Genomic DNA, 19946 nt, shown 5'->3' with positions numbered 1-19946 from the left:
TCCAGACTTTTTTTTTTTTAGCTTTGTCTTCCATGACTCATATTCCCTTTTCTGCTTTGGCTGTTATTTTCTGTTTATGCTTTTTTTTTTCTTTTTCCCTGTCTGTTCCCATGTAAGCCCGTTATGAAGATGCTGATCTTTCTGTGTCAATCTTACAACTAATACAACTTTTCAATAGGAAAACCCCTGTATTTGTCCAATGCAGTTCTTCTTGCTTCCCGTTCTTTATGTCCCATTGCATGGTCAGCACTGAGTTTTTGTTGGGCTTAATATAAAGGGGCTTAGAAAGGCAGGTGCTTCTGGATTTGAATTTATGAGACTTCCAGACATGGAGTGTCATATGTGCTTTTTCCCCCCTCCCTGTCATCTTCTGTAATACTCTGTAGTCTGTAATAGGTTGAGTTGTAACAGTCATTAGACCATTCCTCACATTCCCTGCTTTGAAAGCTTATCAGGACTGCTTTGATTTAGTTATCTGGAACAAAAAAAGCCGTTTGCGAAGGCTGGAATGGCGCTCTGGAGCAATAATATATCGGAGATCAGATTCAGGTCCCAGTTGTATTATTCCTAGGGATTTATTTGCCTGTGTACACACAGGAGCAGAGTGGTGTGTATGGAAGGCTTGCAGGAATGCAAATTGGACACATTTTGTTAGGACCTGTAGGGGATTTTCACTGCTTCATAATTTTTCAAAGGTTTGTTATACATCAGGCAGCCACTGGCTCTTCTTTAAACCTTTAAATCCCCCCTCTTTTTCCTGTTCTAAAGGTCAGATTTTTTGACAACTGTGTGCAGGAACAAGATTTGTTAAATCCCTTCATTTTTATTCATACAAATATCGGCGTTTAGTGAGCAAGAGTCACCCCAGGATTCAGAGGCACATAAAGCTGAGTACAAGCCTTCTGAACCTAAATTCAATTCAGAGATGCATCTCTTTGGGACTGAACCTGCCATCTGAATATTAACCCTTGGCACTGCACAGGGAATGCATGGTAGAAACTATGTCTCTTTGTGTCATTGAGTGGGCTGGCTTCACAGGGTGGCTGGTGTCCTCATAGCTGCAGAGCCATGTCCTGAATCTTGTCCTGGGTGCTTCCTGGGTGTTAGAGCTCAAGGCTGAAGGGCTGTCATATCTGGACATACTGTATTTACTCGTCTATCACTAGTCCTTTCTGGTGAGACAGCAAAATGCTTCATTTTGAGTCTTTCCTGTTCTGATCCAGTCAATGAAGTAACTGAGTCCCCAGTGTTAAATTGTCTTGAAGCTATTTTTAGTTTGGTTTTATGCAGTTGTATGCAACTCAGCTTTGAAAAAACTGTGTGATGTGCTGCTGATCTTTGGGATGTGAATGAAGACTAGGTATCCCCTTTCTTTAAGGATGACTGGCAGTGATTTGCTCCCTGGAGAGCTAGTCATAGGCGTCGCTCAGAAGCTGTGAAGTCCTCATCCTTGCCTTTCTTCAGTGTGGGTGAAGGGTAAAGGTGCAGGAGAGGGAAGTTCCTTTTCTTACCCAGAATAGCTTCTGTTGACTAAGGCAGTTGACAGGTGAGATCTGGCGGGTTATACTCTGTGGTGTTTTATACAATACTGTAAACCATTTCGTTAAGCAAAATGCAATGCTGGGAGGATGGAGTTTTTGTTGTGTAATTATCAAATACAAAAAAATTTGTGTCGGCATAGGAATAATGGTCAGGGGTTGTGCCTTTTTATTATCTGCTGGACTTCATACTGAGGTGGCTGTGGAGTGGCCATGTGTTTCCTTTGTTTAAGTCTGCTGTAGGGGTTGATAATTTTGGAGGGAGGTGCAGCAAAGAGCTGCAAAGGCTGGGCTGGGCAGAATACTGAGTGCTTACTTCATCACAGCAGGGTTCTCCAGATCTAGTCTGTCTGCTCCTCAAGCTTACCAGGTTTACTTGATTTGACACACCTGAGATAACAGAAATCGTTAGACTGTGATCTGGTATTAGGAAAAATAAAGAAAAATGTTAAATATTTTAGCACAGATCACTATCAGCTTGCTTTAGTATTGATTTTTTTTTTTTTTTTTTTTTTTCTTGGTTATTCCAAAGAGACTCCTCTGGAGATGTTCTGCAGCTAGCCAAGAGTTTCTACACTACCTTAGATGTAAACTGGCTAAGTAGGTACAGACTTAGCTGGCTACTTCTTGCAAAGTTCTCAGCCTTGTGATGAGAATGGTGAACAGTTGTTTTGGAGCCCTGGGGACTGACATCTGAGGCTGTGCCTGCTCACCCCTGTTTAGAAGAAGGTCTTGATTCTGACTGGCCTCAGTGCTAGAATACTGTTTCATTCCTGAGCTTGGCGTTCTGAAGCAGAAGGGTGATGGTCCAAAGTACTTTAGCATGCTGTCTGCTAGCCAAGTGAGGTCCACTTAAAGGCTGGCTAGTGAAGAACTATTTTGGCAACCACTTACAGTAATGTGTTAACTCATCACCTCTACTGTGCAAATGGCTTTTGGCTGCTAAGTGAAAAAATGTGGTGGGCAAGGATGACTTGAGCTTGACAGCAGCAAAAGGAAGCCTGCTTGTCACTGTGCTTAGTGACTGTACTGCTGTGTTTATACCCCTCATTTCTGGAGTGTGTAATGCCTGCACTGGGTTCCATATTGCCCAGGGTGAGAAGGGTCGGGTATGGGGGCTGAGGAAAAGGACATAGTCTGCTTTCTCAAAATAACAAGATAGCTAACACCACCTTGGAAAAAGACCTGCTCTGTGGAGGAAGCGCGTTCAAACAGCATTGCTAGAATAGCTGAATGGACTGTAATGGAATCTGTTGAAGATTAACCTTGGTGCTTTATAGCCAAGCCAGTCCTTCAGAAGGGTTTGACCCCAGCAGCAATTTTAAACATAAGGTTGTGGTTAATCAGTCAGAACGAGAGGGAAGGGAAGTAAAGTGTATAAAGCTCGTCCTTCATGGTGATTGCATTAAGAGACTTTGGTATCTCAGAGGCTTTTCTCTTTTGCTTTTCAATGATCAATTTAAATGTGTTCCACCCAACTTTCTGGAGCTTCAGAAAACTGGTGGGGAAGGCCATTTGGGGGGCATTAAGGTAACAGCTAACTAAAAAGGCATGAATAAAATTAAAACAAAATAAGAGGTAATTGCCTTTTGTGTAGATAACCTGGCCTGCAGAGTCTTGCTTGTGCTGATAATATAGGCCAGATGTGACTTGAAATAAGCCATGAGAAAGAGATTTCTACATGGGTAATGAGCTGTCTGGAAGCATAAAGGATTAATCTGTTATTTTGTTAGAAAGTGCGATGCAATTTATTTCAATGAGATGTGTACTTAATTTATGTATTTTGAGTAACTTTTTCCTGTTGTCTTTGTTGGAAAATGTTTGGGATGAGACCCCCACCAATTGCCCCTTGAAAGACTGATGGGAAAGTTTCCTTGGTGTTTAAGTAGCGACAGAAGCTGATGACAGCTGCCTGACCTGACTCATCTCCAATTCATCCTGGTCACTTCTCTTACCTGTGTGGAGATGACTTGCATCTGTTGACAGTGTTTGAAGGACATTGCTTCCTTTTTGAAATTTCAATCACATTGATGGATCCTTTCTATTGTAATACATGTCTGAAAGAAGAATGTAGTGTGCAGTCACTGTGTAAATTGCTGCTTAAAGGATGATGTTCCAGGATTCATGGACTGGTAAATGACCAGGTGTAGAAAGGACAGTAGTGAATTTTCTTTTAAGCCACCCATGTAACACTGAAGGTCACGTTTTTAAAGGTTTGGGTTTTGGTTTAGTTGTGGCTTTTTGGGTTTTTTGTTTGTTTTTTAGTTTAGGCTTTTTAATATCTGAAAATTTGATTTCTATACATAAATCAAATTATTAGAATGACAGAGTAATTCCTGCTGCTGCTCATGTTACCAGAAACAGAGACAAATGTGCAATTCTGGTGCCTGTGTGGGCTTTGAAGTGACTTGTGGCTGAGAGCAGAGAGTTAGTCTTTGGGATGAAATGTTATCTGTGTAACCATGACTGGAAGGAGCAGAAGACTGCGAGTTTCCACGTGACTTGGGGCAAATTGTGGTGATTAATAGAAGTCATTACAATGAACTGCCTTGGAACGGCTGGTTAAGAGCTGTAAATCTGGCCAGTTAATGGCACTTTAAACAGGGAATGACAAGTTTGGCTTATGTCTGGTGTGAAGGAGGGTGCAACTGTTGTCCTGCTTCAACAGCTTTCAACAATATGCTGGGTGCATGAAGGGTCCCAGACAAATGTAATTAATCAGGTTTGGGGTCTCTGAAGTGTTGACAAAAGTATTGTGTAGGATACAAAACCAGCTTCTGAACTGCAGCCGCTGTATTGCTGGATTAACTTTGACCACTAAGGTTTGCAAGAGGCTGAATGGCAACTGCTTGACAATTGATCTGCTGGATGGGATTTTGGTGGTAGTATAAATCAGAATGGTAGTAATTCTGAATGTGCCTGATGAAGCAGTGGTGAAGGAGGGTCTCTTCTTTTGTAGCACATTTTAACCTTAGGTGGCTGCTTTCTTGTATTGGAAAGGAGATGTGGCTCTCTGCTGTCTTGTGCATCCCCTGATTCCAGATGGTGAATGTATTTCATCTGCTGTTGAGTTATAGCAAACAAAAATTCCAGCTTTTGCAGAGGCTAATAATTTCTAAGGTAACCAAATCGGCCTTCATCATTCTTTGTCTTTGTTCATGTTGAGTCTTCTCTCAATTTTTAGTTTAATCCCCTGTTTTTAGAATGATTGGTGGTATCTGTTTGAGCAGTCAATATTTGGAATAGCAAGCATGGAATCTATCAGGCAGATTACTTGGTGATGGATTTTGGTTTTTACCTTGGTGTGATGGAGTTAGACTTGGTGGTAAGGTGAAGCACTCAACTGGCTATCTGGAGAGTTACCTTTTTTACAGAACAAGGGCAGTTGCCTGTTTAAAATTTGGCATTTAAGTTTTTGAAGCTTGTGTATGAGCCACCTTGGGGAGAAGGAGTGAGAGGAGGGACTTTCTTTTCTTTATAGGAAAATCCAGTTCAAAGGTCGAAATATGGGACCAGCTTGTGGCAGAAAAGTACTTATTTTACTCCCTTTTCATTGCAAGTAAAAATTTCTGATCTGCTTCCCATTCAACCACAAATAGTTGTAACATGTCAGCTTTGTCTGGGCGAATACTAGCCTTGGTTTCCTACTTAAGACTAAGTTTTAAACAGAAGGCTAGGATTTAGTTGGTTTCCTCTGTGACAAGAAATTCAGTATGTCATGTGTGAATGTGTAGGGTATTGAGTATAGAATGGATTTCTGAGAATTTGTCGGTAAGCTTCTTTACACTGAAATTAATTAAAAATGGAGACATAGGTGTTTTGTCTTGAGCTGAGTTGGGTTTTAATGGAAGATGGCTTTTTCAAACTTGGGAATAGGGAATCTAGCTAGCCTAGGCACAAATGCCAAAAGTAGGTTTTAATAAAAAAGCTGTCCTTTAGTGACCTGAAACTGTGGATGGTTACAACAGTGGAGGTAACCATTGCTCTTCTTGTCCAGCTGACTTCTATGCAGAAATTTCAAATGGGTGTAAAAAACTTCTGATATGCCCGCCAACAAGATATTTAGGTGAATGGGAACTGGAAAAATCACCCTGACAGTCTGTGTCTTAAATTTCACATTTGAGAAAATTAGGCTAAAGACAGCAACATGTAACACATTGAGAGCTACAAGGTTGAAAAATACAATAATATTATGTAACTGGTTGCAACTCATATTTAGTTCTGAGATTTTTGTGAACAGTAAAAATTTCCTAATACTGCAATATAGGAAATTGTTCTGCTCTTAGCTCTGCCTCTAATTAACCTTTTCTAATTCAGGAAATTATCATAGTATACAAAAGTTGATTAAACTAACCTTCAGGAACTGCCAATAACGCAGTCATGTGATGTAGTGAATGGAATGTGGCAAATAGCTGATGGGTTGCTGTAAGGGGCATTGGATATGGGCCCTGTGCCTCCAAAAATTAGACAGCCCTATTAAAACAGTCATGCGTTAAATAACACATCACCAGGTCCCTTTGTGTTTCTTTATTGTCATCAGGTGTCGGAAACCATTAGGATCAAAGTTTTCCTTTTCAGTTAGATAATAGGCATTATGAAGTGGAGGAGAGAGGAGAGGCTGAGGCCAGCAGTCCTGATACTGATTAAGGTTACCTTCCTAATTTTTTTTATCTTTTGTTTTGTTTTGTTTTGTTTTGCTAGACAGAATCGGTCATTTGCCTATGTGCAGCCTGCAGGCAATAGAATTAAGTATTCATTCTGGTCTTGTAGTGTCGATAAGTTGTTTTTCTAGCACTTGAACGTATATTGTTAGGCAGACCAAGTACATGAAGGGTAAAGTGTGAGATGAAGGACAGTATGTAAAAGTAAAGATGAGTATGTACTTTTGACCCCAAATTAGAATTCTACAGATGTTGGGTTTTCCACTCTTCCTTCAGTTTTTAAAGATTATTGGTAAATTAGATGTTCAAATGCAAGTCATGCAGAGGGTACTACAATAATGTGTTTATTTATGCATGAAAATACCCCGTTTTCTGTTATCTTTGCACTATTGTTGTATTGTGTGCAAGTAATTCCCCCCACCCCAAACCCCTTCTGTAAGCAATCACTTTACTCTCTCACAAAAATTTATCTATACTTTAAATGTTAATTTGTTTTAAAGAAGGTGAATTTAAAGCACAGCAGCTTTTCTGCATAATAGCACGTATAGATTACCTTTCTCCTGTTTATCATAGTCCATTTTGAAAGTTAGTATTGAATAATAATGTGTAAACAAAACCCTAATGAATGTCTCATTCTTATTCATTAGGTCGTATCCTTCCCTCTCCCTTAGAGAAGAGATGATGGAGTAGGTATTGGTGGGTCATCAAATTGTATGTTAATGCTTTCCTCTGATGTCCACTTTGCGAAGAGGACTGAATGCCTCCTTTTCTTGAATACGTAGAGGGATTTAACTAGAACTGGGAAATGGATATTCTACTTCTTCCCCATACATCTAAGCAGTTCTGCTTCTGAATCATGAAGTATTATTGCTCTGATGTTTAGGACTAGTTATTGCTACTACTGTGGTTCAGCTGAAGATTTTCCTAGGTTAATGGGAGCAGAGTAATTGCGGAGCAGTTTGACAGTCCCTATTTTCTGTTGTTGAGGGATGTACTTGGGTAAAAGTAATGCACATGGAGTAGGTAGGGGATTTTTTTTCTAGCTTTTTTGTTTTAAGTAATTACTTAAACTCTGAAGCAGTTATTTTCCTTACAAAAAGAGTTATTCCTCCATAAATGCTCTTGGAGGGAGGGACTATACAGTAAAGGAGTTAATCCCCTGGGAAAAAGTACTGATATGCTACTCAAGTTATGGATTTGCAATCAGTCTCCAATATGGTGGAGTCAATTTGTTCACAAACTGCTGATTATAGTACATTGGGAGTCTGCAAAGCCACAGTTACTGGTTTGCAATGGATGCAGAATGGTATTCAACAGTGATTTCAATGAAAAAAATTCACAGGAATCTCGTGACTAATTGAACTGTATTGGTTAAATCAAAGTGTGAGCTATTGTTTCAATGTATTTATTTTAATAATATTCTTTGTACTTTGGTGGTTCTCAGAAGCTCCAAGTGTGGTTAGGCCAGTTGTTTTTAAGTGTTGAGCATGCATAAATGTTTCGGTTAAAAGTGGCACAGAGCAGGATAGAGGAAGCATTGCTGCCACTTTACAGATGGGGAATTGAAGCACAGAATTAACTTTCCTGGATTCCTTAGGAACTCTGTTGTACACACCCCAAGGAATTATATCTGTGTTTCTTGTGGATCTAATCTGGTGTCAAACTGCAAAGCTAGCTTTTTGTATGTGTCATGTTGAAGTAAATTGAAATGAGAAGGGATTTTTTTTACTGGCAGTTTTTTCTTTTTTCTTTTTTTATCTCTTTTTGTGTTTTAACTTAGCCAAATAGACAGTAAGTATAGGAGATTAGAATGAAATTCAGACATACGTGCTTCTCCACTCCTCTTTCCCTGAGATTGTAGTTTGTTTCTCGTAGAGAGGGGAACTGGAAGATAGTTGTGGACAGAGGAATCTAGTAACTTTTTTTGGAATATTGGCTAGAAAGCCTTTAGTGATCTTATTGCTCCTAGTGGCATCAGGTGTTCATGGCAGTGTGGCTTTCCAGTTAGTCATTTATATCCTAAAATATTTCTGTTGTAAAGAACAGTTATTATTCTGTATTATATTGTGGTGGACTGTACTGAATTTTTCTGGTCCTTTTGGACTGTTGAACATGATTTCTTGGTACATCTCTGAATGCATGGTGCTAGAGAAGCAAGTCTCTAAGGACTTGAGACTTGAGCTCCTAAGCAGATGGATAAAGAAGTAACAGTTCTTCCATAGACCTTCTCTGCCTTTGAAGTGGAGATGTGAATGGTGGAAATTTCTTTACTATTAGCAGGTTCGGGGCACCATCCTTTTTTAGTCATTGGGCATGTCAAAGAAGGAAGTGAAGTATTTCTAATGGCTGGAAGATGAAGACTGGGCTCTGCAACAGCTGTGGCTTCTGGAGTCATTTCCTGCAGTCTGGCTCGTGCTCTGTATTAGAAGATGACAGCACTGGGCAAACTTGACTCATGAGCTAAAAAAAATCTGAGGTCATCCTGGCATAGGCTTTTTGCACTTGTGGTGGGAAGAAAAGTTTTGTGGAGCTTTGACATTATTACTGATGAACTTAGTACTGGAATGGCTGGATCTGTTTTATTGGGGCCATGTTGCTTGTTTTGAAGTGATTGGTGTGAGCTAGAAATAGCACGGTGTGATACTTCTTCGCCTGCATTTGCTCAGTGCTGCCATAGGGCTGTGGACTCACTGAGGGAACAGTGTCTTGACAAGATGGCTGTGTGTTCTTTTTGCTAGATGAGCATGCTGGATGACTTGTATGGAGCCCTACCTGGCGAAGACAAAACCAGCACACAGCACAAGATGCTGGAAGCATCTAAAATTCTAAATATGAATTTGAAATGACTTTTCATTCATTGATTTATATGCAGCCAAGGTCAGGGAAGGGGTGGCTAAAAAAACGCCCACAGATGCACATGCAAGGTTTAAATTTCAGGACCACCTTCTGAACCTCCAAAGCCACAAACAGCTATAAATTAAAAATTTTTTCTCAGCTACTCAGCAGCCTCTCTAAGGTGAATGATACCATTTTGTTTCTGCTATCATTTTTCAGTGTGTAAGAACTAAAGTGCATTTGGAGAGAGGCCAGTCTTATTTCAAGAATTTTCCTTTCTTCATTTCTGGATTTAGACTTTGTAGTGGGAATTCAGGCTCGAGGTGGTCATTCTTTCTCCTTGTTGTTTTACTTCCTCTGTGAGTCTGAAGAGGACTTTGGATCCTTGGACTGGTTGTTTAGCATTTTTGACCTTAATCACTTGCACACAGAAAAGGAGGAGGGAGTTGGGTTTTGCTGTTCTCACTGGCCTGTTCTTACCAAGCGTTTGCAAAGATGATAGCAGCTTTGTCATAAACAGTAAAGCTGCGTTCTGCTATCGTGGGCATGTATTTGTTAGCTTTGGACACTGATGTGTAGCTTGGACTCTAATCATATCTGGTTGTCAAGAGAAAGCTCTGTCTGATTTCTGCGCCTGATCGGTCACTGACTGATATGACAGCCCATGTGTCCGAAGTGTTGAGCAGCAGGTAAGTGCTGACACTTTGATTGGACAGGCCACAGTTTGGGGATTGACAGCAATGTCTGCAATGACGTTGGAAGCGCAGCCAAGAATTTACTTTCAGTGAACAAATGGGATTAGTTACTATGTTTAGCTGACATTAAGCTATAAATTATCTGAAAGGTGGAAGGAGATTCCGCTCAGAGTTCATGTAGAATTTCCATTTACTAATCTGGTTGCACTGGGTCTCAATGTTTACAAGGGTCTTCCTGTACCATGTTGTGTATGTTTTTGATGGATGTTCTTAGTACTTAACTTGTTACACCATTCAAACCTAGTTAGAAATTAGGCCTGGTCATCCCAAGTGCTGTATAAAGCCATAAATTCAAGCCCCGAGGAGCTGGCATTATATTACCAGCCTCAGCAGTCCTCAGCTTGAGTTTTAGGGTTTTATTTATTTCTAATATTCGGCCTCCTTCCTCAGCAAAAGTAAGTAATTATCTGTTATTTAAGTTAAAGTATGTAAAGCAAGTATAGCAGAGCTAACATCTTAAAGGTGTCAGAAAAGCTGGCCTTCAGGGAGATGTTTATCCTAATCCCTAGATTACAACAACTTTCTTTTTCAGGTCATAAATAGACTTTTGCCTCTTAATTCACCTTTACGCAATTCACAAGTGTAGGGTTTTTTTTATTTGTCTGATAATTTATATTTTATTCATTTAAGTGACATCAGTCAATAAAGTGTGCTGGTATTGCTTTGCTTTTTTGATTTTGGGGTTTTTGTGTCCTCTGAAGAATAGGCAGTGAATATAAAATAACTCTTAGCTTTAATAAAAAAAGGTGGTTTGTTAATTCATTTCTACCTATTGCTGTTTGTGGCAAGAAGCTGCCGAGTGGTTTGGTGCATTAAAATGTCATTCAAATTTTGCTTTAAGCTGTTGTGTATGCCTACTTTGTCAATGGTCTAGTGCAGCCACAATTCCTGTTTGCAGTGAACCTTAGGAGAAGGAATACAATGTACTGCTCCACAAGCTTTGCTGTCTGGCCTTTTCTGTTCTAAAGGTTTTGCAGCTGAAAAGGGACAAGTTTTGATGGTCACTGTCTTACTGCTGCCAACTGCTTTGCACACATGATGTCTTTGGGCTGGCTGGAAAGCTGGTTTTCTCTTAATAGTGTTCTCTTTTGTTGCAAATTTTTCTCTATTGCACTTTTTCTTACTATTTATCGTATGGATTTAATTGCATGCGTACGTTGTGAAGGATGCCCCCTGGTTTGAGTGATGCTTCTCCTCAAGAAGTGTCATGGAGCAATTGAGTAGGAGAGGAAGGAAAAGAGGCAGTTTGTGCTTACAGCGCGCAGGTGTCATTTCCTTGCTGTATGCTTTTTAATGTATCTATACTCATAGAGCTGGTGAAAATTTATTTCAGGAAAAGTCTGTTAATGAACTAATTTAAAATTTGGCACTTTTCAAGGTGCAACAATTGTCATTCTGGTGTTGGTGTATCAAATTTTATAGAGATTTTTGATACATTGTCTGACTAAGTAGGTATTCAAAGTACTCCAAATTGTTGAGAAAGATTAGAATTTTTCATTCAGTTCTTTTCAGTTCTTTGCTACCTAAACCTTTAGTTATTCAGACAGACTTGAAATTAGAAATTACCAGCGTGTGTATTCCCTTTGTATTTTTCCTGTGTAGAACCTAGTGATTCTATCTACAGAAAAGTAAAATCTCAGATCTCAGAACTTGGCTTTACACATCTCCACAGATTTAAAGCGGTATTTGCTTTCAAGCCTCAAGTGAAGATTGCCGTAAATAGAAGAATGGAGGACTAGACTAATTGTCCAGACTCTAGAGTTAGTAGTATGCAGATGTTAGCTATATCAAGGGTTTTCAATACTTTGACTTGGTGGCTCTCTGATTTCTTTAGGTGGACTTAATTTTCCATATGAAATGCTTTGAATTACTGTTATTTTTCCTAGATCCACATGTAACTTGCCATCTATCACAGAGTGCTAACAATATGCTGCAGTCCATTAGCTGTTCTGTATCTATGTTCCTTTCCCAGTTATGTCTTCTGTTTCTTTTGAGAGAAGTTGATATTGCTAAATTTATTTTGCAAAAGCAGGAGTGAGAACCTTCTCTCTGAGATAATGTTTCAGCATGGAGGTGAACCAGACTTCATAATTATTTTTTTTTAAGCTCAAGCAGTACTGCGTAAGAATAATCATTTATGCAAATGCAGTCATTTCATGCATGACCATTTAAAAGGACTCTGAAATTTAGACAGGTGCAGGTGTGAGAGACAAGTGTTTTCACTGAGTCAGCTCTTCTCTGCAAACGTTTTTCACTTAGTCTAAGAGCCTTGTGGATATCAGCTCGAGGCAGTAGATGAGACTTAATGTGTAAGTGGTAAATTAATGTTCCCTTTTGTCCCTCCCCTTAGGGATCAGTTGTTTATTTTTTAATTTTTTTTTTTTTTTTAGATGGATGAAGGCTTCACTGTGCACTTCCAGTTTCACCCACTACCTCGCGCTGGCAGTAAATAGCGTGCAAAAAATGTCATTTGCTGGGGGATTGTTTTTCTGTTTATTGGAGGTGACATGAGCAGTGGGGCAGCGGCAAAGAGGCTGTGTTGCTATTGCTAAATATACATCCCTGACAGTCTGATAATAGGTTCCAGGAAGTTCAGTGGAAAATTAAAACAAAGCAACATTTATAGCTGATTGAACTTGAAAAGCAGTTTTCATGTTGAATGGCAAATATGTGGACTTCAGCATTCCAGGAGACTGATGCAGCTCCACTGGATGGGCCTGACCTTGTGTGCAGAATGGACTGTGGACACAGCAGCAGGCAGAATGGCTTCATCTATAGAGGACTTCATGGGGAGGAAAAATTTGCTATCGTGCACAGAAATAGTTCTCACATACGCCTATATTTATACAGTGTCCACAGGTCTGAATAGCATCTTTCGTATGAGGGTTTTGCAGCCTGTTAGCACTACAAGAATGTCTGGTACTGGGACTGTCTTTGTCCCTGCCAAAGTGCTAAAAATACCCTGCCATCTACCCCCTTTCTGAAGCTGTAAGCAGAGTTTGCTTTCATGGGTTTTGTAAAATAAGGTGAAAGTTACAGGTTGTGTTGTTGGCAGTGGTAGGGGAGTTTGAGTGTAGAGTGCTCTATTTTCAATTTCTTGCTTTCTGCATTTAAGACAGAGCCCCACCTCCTCCCAAACCCTAAAAACCCAGAAAACAAACAGAAGATATTTAAGCTGTAATAGCATTTTGTTATTTTTGGTTTATATAGAGACCAAACGCTTCTAGAAATTGAACTTAGTAGGTGGAAGGAAAGTAGTTTCTTGCTCACAACATTGTTACCAGAGGTACAGCTTTCACAGCTCAAAAAGCAAACTGCAAGCTGGATGGCTATCTTCCACTGAAACCCATCTTCTAAAGGTAGATTTGATGAAGACTGCCTTGTTTAAGAGAACTCATAATAGAATTAAGTGATCTGCTACAGTTTTTGAGTATGTATTTCAGATCAGACTAGAGTAATTGCAAAAAGACAACTCATGACTAATGAATGACTCCCATTAGGTCACAAGAGTATAAGGTTTACTACTTTGTTTCTTTTGGCTGGTACTCTGCCTTAGAGTCCGCACATTCGTATTAAGGGTGTGCATAGATGAAAACATGTCAAGTGCTCTAGCCTCTTACAGTCTTGAAGTTTGGCAGATGTTGCTTTGCTGATGAATTAACCATAATGGTGTTTGAGGATAGCTTAATACGAACTTCAAACCTGGGACAGATATTTAATTCTCAGACTTTTTTGGGTTTGGTTTTGGTTTTTTTTTAATAGTAATTTTGAATCATGAAATTGAGAGTTCGTTTTTGCAGGGTTTTAAGTATAAAACTCAATATAGGTCAGTTTTTAAATCAGCCATTCTAGAGCTAAAAACAGTTAAATGTTCATGTGGCTATGTTGGCTGTCTGGTTAGTTGTCCTGAAAAGTATGTTCAAGAGTCTGCCTAAATGCAAAGAGTGTGTGTTTGTAATGTAAAATGTTCCATCCATTCCAAACTAGCGTGGCCCACTACACAAAATCCTTCCCTCAAGCATCTGAAATGGTTTTAGCTGCATGGCCGTAGTGTACCTTTACCTTTTAAAAGGTGCATTGGGACTTGAGTTCTTTGATCGCTGAGGGCTATTAAAGTATAAAACCTGTGCACATTGCATCTTGTTGAGTCTTGAATTTTCCTCCTTTGTCCTTTCCTTAAAAACAAACAAACAAAAAACTCCCCAAACCAAACAAGATAAACAGGTGTAAGAGCATGAGCGGTGTACTTCCTTGCTGCCAGGTATTTCTCATGTGAAAGAACAGCAAATTGTTTACAAATAGAGAAAATGTCAACTCCGTCTCTGCTCCATTCTGCCTCTGGAAGGATTCGATAGTGCACTTAATGGATCCCTTCCCATCTGCTCAGCTGCATGTGATGCAGTTCTACTTTAAGTCTGTTTGCTGGTGTTTAGTTTATAAACTTGGATAAACTGGCACCATTCCCTCAGATCACTTGTATGTTAGTGTAACACAAGTCCAAGACCTTTTCTCTGTTGTGTTTAATGCAGTGGTCCTTTCCTCTTCTGTTGGTTGTTAGCCACTCGCTTCCAGGCGAGTGTAGTGTCTTCAGCTCTGCACTGTATCCACACTGAGTTTTTGAGGCTGCTGTTGCGTCTGAGGACCTGCTGAGCTGTTAATAGCAGGGAATATCGCTGTCTCAACTCCCCCTCTTCCATCTAATGTTTTTCTGAGTTAGTCTCCAGGATGCAGCTATTTGAGTGACTGTTGCAGCTTTTGTGGCGCTCTGAATTAACTGTGAGCTGTAAAAGGCTACTCCTTTTTCAGTACTCAACTACATTTAAATTGGCAGTAGACCAAGACTTAATTCTGGAATTTTTGTGCTAATGATTATGGTTGATAGTCTTACATGTCAATGAAGGTGAGGCCAGGATCTTCACTTTGGGGTCTTTGCTGGTGCTATGATGAAATGCAGCACTCTGTCAGAAAATCAGTTTGTTTAGTTCTATCAGTCCTTTTTTTATGTTTCAATTTAACACAAACACTGTAGTAAGGTCTTTCGATTTTTTAAGAGCTCTTGTCTGCTTGTAATGGTCATTCTTAAAAAGAATAAAGCAGGTCAAATCTGTTGGAGTCTGACATCCTTTTTAACCTCAGTGCAATGAGTTACCCTTTCAGATTCCCCTGCTGCTCTCATCCTCTCTGAACACAGCTCATTTTAGCTGTTAGTTCCACAAGTGCATTTAAAATGAGTAACTTACTATGAGTAATGACGTGTGTGCTTTTATGTGAAAGGAATCAAAACGGCCGCTGAGCAAGCCTTTCAAATTCCTGAGTGTGCTTGAAGGTGTGGGTTACAGGAGAAGCAGATAGTGAGTGAAAACAACTCTGTCGGGCTCAGCTGCTCAAAGTATTTGTGGTGTTGTGTGTTTATTTATGAGCCTGTCTTTGCTGGGGATTCGCTGCCCTGTATCCTGGTAGAGGAGACTCACAGGCAGAATGAGGAAGCCCTCATTAATCTTCATGCTCTTGTTTAGAATTTCTTGCGCTGCCTGCTGCGGCTCCTGTTCGAGCGGGGACTGGCCTCTCGCAGTGAATTGAAATGGCTAAGATTAATATTAATCCCTTTAATACTGCAGCTCATGATATAGTCATTAGGTGACTTGGAACTAATCCTGCCCACCTAACTAGTGTGATTTATTAAATACACATGGAGGATTTAGTGTGAATACAGCTTGGTGGAATAGGCATCAAATAAATACCGCTGTGTATCTGTGTTAATGCTGGCAGATTGGGACACAATTGCAGGACAGGCTAGGAAGAAACAGGAGTGCAAGGGATACTTATCAAATGGTTCAATGGAGTTTACCTTTTTTGGATTAGTAGTAATGAGTTTTCTAGCTGGACACAGCATGTGCCAGGAGGTAACTGCAACCTAAATGAGGCTTAAAAAATAGAATTAAGAGATTGTGGGAAGCACAGATACATTTAAACACTGCACTCAACAGCAGAAATTGCTTGGCTTCCTTGCTGTGCTGTGAGGAGACAGCAGATCCTCTTCGTTGTCTGCTCTGATCCTCCCAATGTGGTGTGCCAATTAACATCCCATCTGCAAACATTCAGGGTATAGAATAGGAAGGCTGTTAATTAGTACTAAGTTAATGACCATTAACCTGCTATTTCAAATAACAGAGGCTCCTGTTAACAACGGTTTGGAAAAATAGCTGTATTTTTTCCTTATGTGCATTATAGAGGTCTCTGTGGAAATGTTTTTGATGGGTTATTTACTGGTTTTGGTTAAGAAAGGGTTGTTTAAAGAAACTGAGCAGAAGACAGTGGTCTGGGCAAGGAAAGTCTGTGTATATAGCTCTGAAGAGATGACTTCCTGACCTCAGCTCTGGTGACATGCCCATTTTGACATTGTAAGGAAGAGAGATCAAAGGTAAAGTTGATCAATTTCTAGGTGCTGGAGGTGGAAGATTGTGAGAGTTTGGGAGGTGATCTCAGTTCAATCTGATCAGTGCCTGTTAAAGCTGACAGACTGCAAGATGCTGCACTGTGAGCAGTACAGGTTTCCTTGCTTATACTAGAAGAAACCTTAGCGTGAGCTGAAGAGGCCGTGCAAAAGCTGGCAAGGAAAGATTAAGATCTGTATGCAAATATTTTAAGCTCTTTATGCCTATTATTTGCTTTTTGCACTTTCAGTCATTTTAGTTAAAAACACAAAATGTGAAGTTTTTCTTGAGACTGCTTCTTTTGAGATGCTTTCAGCTGCTCGCTCACGGAGAAAGGATGAAAATACAAACCCAACACGGCTGGACCAGTAGTGTTTAATGGAGTGGGAAGTGAACTGGGTTGTGGCCAGATTAATCCTTCCCAGAATGTGGTGCAAAGGCGCAGATTTGCTAAACCAGAGCTGTGGGCTGGAGAGGCAGAGCTGGGTGTGAGGGACAGAGTGAGGTGCAGAGCTTGCTGAGCTGTACCTGACACAAATTCAGAAACTATTTATTAGTAGATTTTATGTTTCACTTAAATTTTCAGAAGAAGAAATGGAGTCCTATATCTAAAGAGTACTTGAACTGAAGAGGGATTATCTCTGTGGAAGGAGGACTTTGCAGATTGTCCTACTGACTGCTTTAATACTAGTAAGAACAGAAAGTTGCATTTCAAGTTGGAATGCTTACCTAGGCAGAGATTTGGAAGATGTCTGTTTAGCGTCACACTAGTGTTTAAGAGACTAGTCTTTCTGTGCAATGGGACAGGTGTTATGGACCACTTGCTAACGTTGGGCCAGTCTGTTGCTCAAAGTATCAGTCTGATACGTTGGTCATGGTAACCATAAATTCACCCAGCAAGATTTTTTTTTTTTTCTCCTTCCTGCTGCTCCTGAGCTTTATTAACCATACTTTTTCTAACCAGCTAGTCTGCTTACACAACTGTATCTTCTTACAATTTTTTTTTATTTTATTTATTTTATTTTATTTTATTTTATTTTTTTAATTTCTGTACCTGACGTTTCTTCCCAATTTCAAAGACTTCTGGTTTTGGACTGAATCTTCGTTGAGACCTAACCCAGTTCTGACGATACAAAGATCTGTGTTGCTAGAATGGTTTAGCCTCTAAAGGGGGATATATGAGACCTCATGGTATTCTTCTTACCTTTTGTCACTTGGGATCAGAGTATGAAGTTGTCTGTCTCTTTAACTGTGATCTGTTTTGTTTTGAACCATGTAATAGAAAGCCAGAGATGCTTAACTATGATGGCAGCAAATCATTTTTCAGTGAGATGAGTTAAAATGTCTGGCCTGTTTCAAAGAGGGGATGGGACTCTGCCTGTTCAGTTGTCTTTATCAGTCAATGTGGGAATACAGCTGTGACTTCTCATAAGAGATGCAAGGTCATGCACTAGTTCTTCAGAGACCATATACAATTTCTGATAGAATAAATCTGGTTGTAGCTAAGGAAATTCGAAGTATGCTAAATATGAAGCTTGCTGAAATGTATGTTTTGGTCTCGTATGTTAGGGTTTTTTTGTTGTATATAGTCATTGGTTCTGAAATAAGATTGCCTGATACAAAATTATAAGATTGTCAAAATAATGGCTGTCCTGTTAGTGGTTTATCAAATCAATTTATACTGTTTTGTTTTAACTAAATTTTGGATTTTACTGAGTAGTAGTAATAGATCCCTGACATTCCTGTTTTTTCCTCTCTGACTTTGATATACCTTCTCCCCAGCCTCACCCCAGGCCCCCTCCCTAGCACTGCTACAGCTCTTCGATGGCTAACCAGACAGTGCAAAAGGTTTGTTTGGAAGACAGTGAAATTCCAGTATGTATAGGAGGATCCATGTGTCCTCTGAAGTCTTGTGTCTTCTGGATTGCTGAGTTGATGGTTACTCTGAAAACATGCTAGAAAGCTAAGAAACTGCTAGGACTTACTCCAGGGAATTAAAATGTTAATGTAGAGAGAGCAAGATATATAATTGTTGCTTCTAAAAAGCCTAATCATGAGGAGGCAGGCAGGGTTTTTTGTTAGCTTACCTGATGGCTGTTCATACGTTAGTCAAATTATTTTGGAGACAGTTGCTTAAGTCAGGGGAAAAAAAAAAAACAACAATGTTTTAAATAGGCTGCAGTTGTGATTTCTGTTAGCCTGTGAAAAGTGCTTTGTTTTATCATAGTTGCTTGCTGTCCAAATAGTGCACATTTGTATATGCTGGTATTTGTTCAGTGGTTGCAGGAGCTATTTAGAATACAGTGAAGCAGAAGTTTTGGGTGTTGGGGTTTTTGGTTTGGTTTGGTTTTTTGTTTTTTTTTGTCGAATGCAGCATTGACTGTGCAGCGGGTTACAGCATGGCTTAGCGACTGATGTTCGCCTATTAATACAGTTAGGGCAGATGTAACTCTCGGCTGAATTCTGTTAGAATGTCATTATACATTAATTTGTATAGTAACAAGTAAAATGTGAGGGTCTGATATTTCTTAAATGCTCCACACCAATGGCTTTCTAAAGTAGATAAATGTCTGTAAATTCAGTAAATAAACCATGTCTATGATTTTGAATAAAAGGATTTAGAATTGAGCAAAGTCTAAAAATAGTTGTTTTAATAGTCTGAAGAACTTGGCTTCTTTATAAGCAAGGCAGCTGCTTACACTTTAAAGGAGAACTGGAGAATATAAGGGTCTGCATCCCACAATATAATAGTTATTGAAGGAGGAAAATGTTAAGGTGGTACAAAAGCTAATTTCAAAGTTAAGATGGCTTCCATCTTCTCCTTTCTAAGAGTTACCTTCAGTGCCTGAAATTTCTGAAATTAAAAACCCCACCCCACATCGAACACACTTTAGGAGCTTTCCCAGATGGCATAGTTAACAATAAATATTGATATCTTGAATTGTAGGTCCATTTCTAATCTCTTCTGAAGTCTGTCTTGCTAGGCAGCCACACCAATCATCATTCATGCATGTGAGTGAAAGAGTAAAGACTGTAGAGTCTGGTATGCTATTAAGTAATTTGCTCCCTCCTCCTTGCATATTATATGAGGTACCTTAAGAAAGCTGAATAAGCTGTCCAGTCTGTTTCTGGTTTTGATGGCTTCAAGCATTGGAAGCCATGAATAAAACCTTTTAAGTTATGAGTTCTTTGATAATTAATTTTAGAGTTATTTAAAATAGTTTGAGCTTTGTATCATTGAGGTTCCTGTAAATTGAGAGGCCCACTGTAAATCTAAAGGATAGAAATCCTTAGCAGAAAGCTAAGCCCCTCGTAGTCATAGGATTCTCTTTGGAGCTGAGCTTTTATGAAACATTTTCAATAGTGTGGCTGTCAAGGTAGAATTGCAAGAATCACAGAATGGCTGGGGCTGGAAGGGACCTCTTGAGGTCATCTGGTCCAACTCCCCTGATTAAGCAGGACCATCCAGAGCTTGTTGCTCAGGACCATGTCCAGGCAGCTTTTTAATAACTTCAGGGATGGGGACTCTACAACAACATACTTTGAATTACTGGAAGTTACCCACCCACACCCCTGGATCTGAACGTCTTCCACTGTGTCCTAGTCATAATCAAGTTTGTGATTGGCACTTAGTGGTCTTTTAAGGAGTTTGTTTTTCATGGTGTGTGGAAACAATTACTATTTTTTTAAAGAAATCTTCTTATCAGTTTCTTAGCCAATACC

At 39.6% G+C, this 19946-nt stretch overlaps 1 protein-coding gene across 5 annotated transcripts in view; it reads left to right on the top strand.

The window, feature by feature from the left end:
• GBF1 (golgi brefeldin A resistant guanine nucleotide exchange factor 1) overlaps window positions 1-19946 on the top strand; it is a 104746-nt gene that overhangs the window by 19297 nt on the left and 65503 nt on the right. The gene's annotated exons all lie outside the window — the stretch shown is intronic.

This window comes from Leptosomus discolor, chromosome 6 (assembly GCF_034619465.1).
Source record: "Leptosomus discolor isolate bLepDis1 chromosome 6, bLepDis1.hap2, whole genome shotgun sequence".
Classification (NCBI taxonomy): domain Eukaryota; kingdom Metazoa; phylum Chordata; class Aves; order Leptosomiformes; family Leptosomidae; genus Leptosomus; species Leptosomus discolor.
This window is presented reverse-complemented; position numbering and strand designations above follow the sequence as displayed.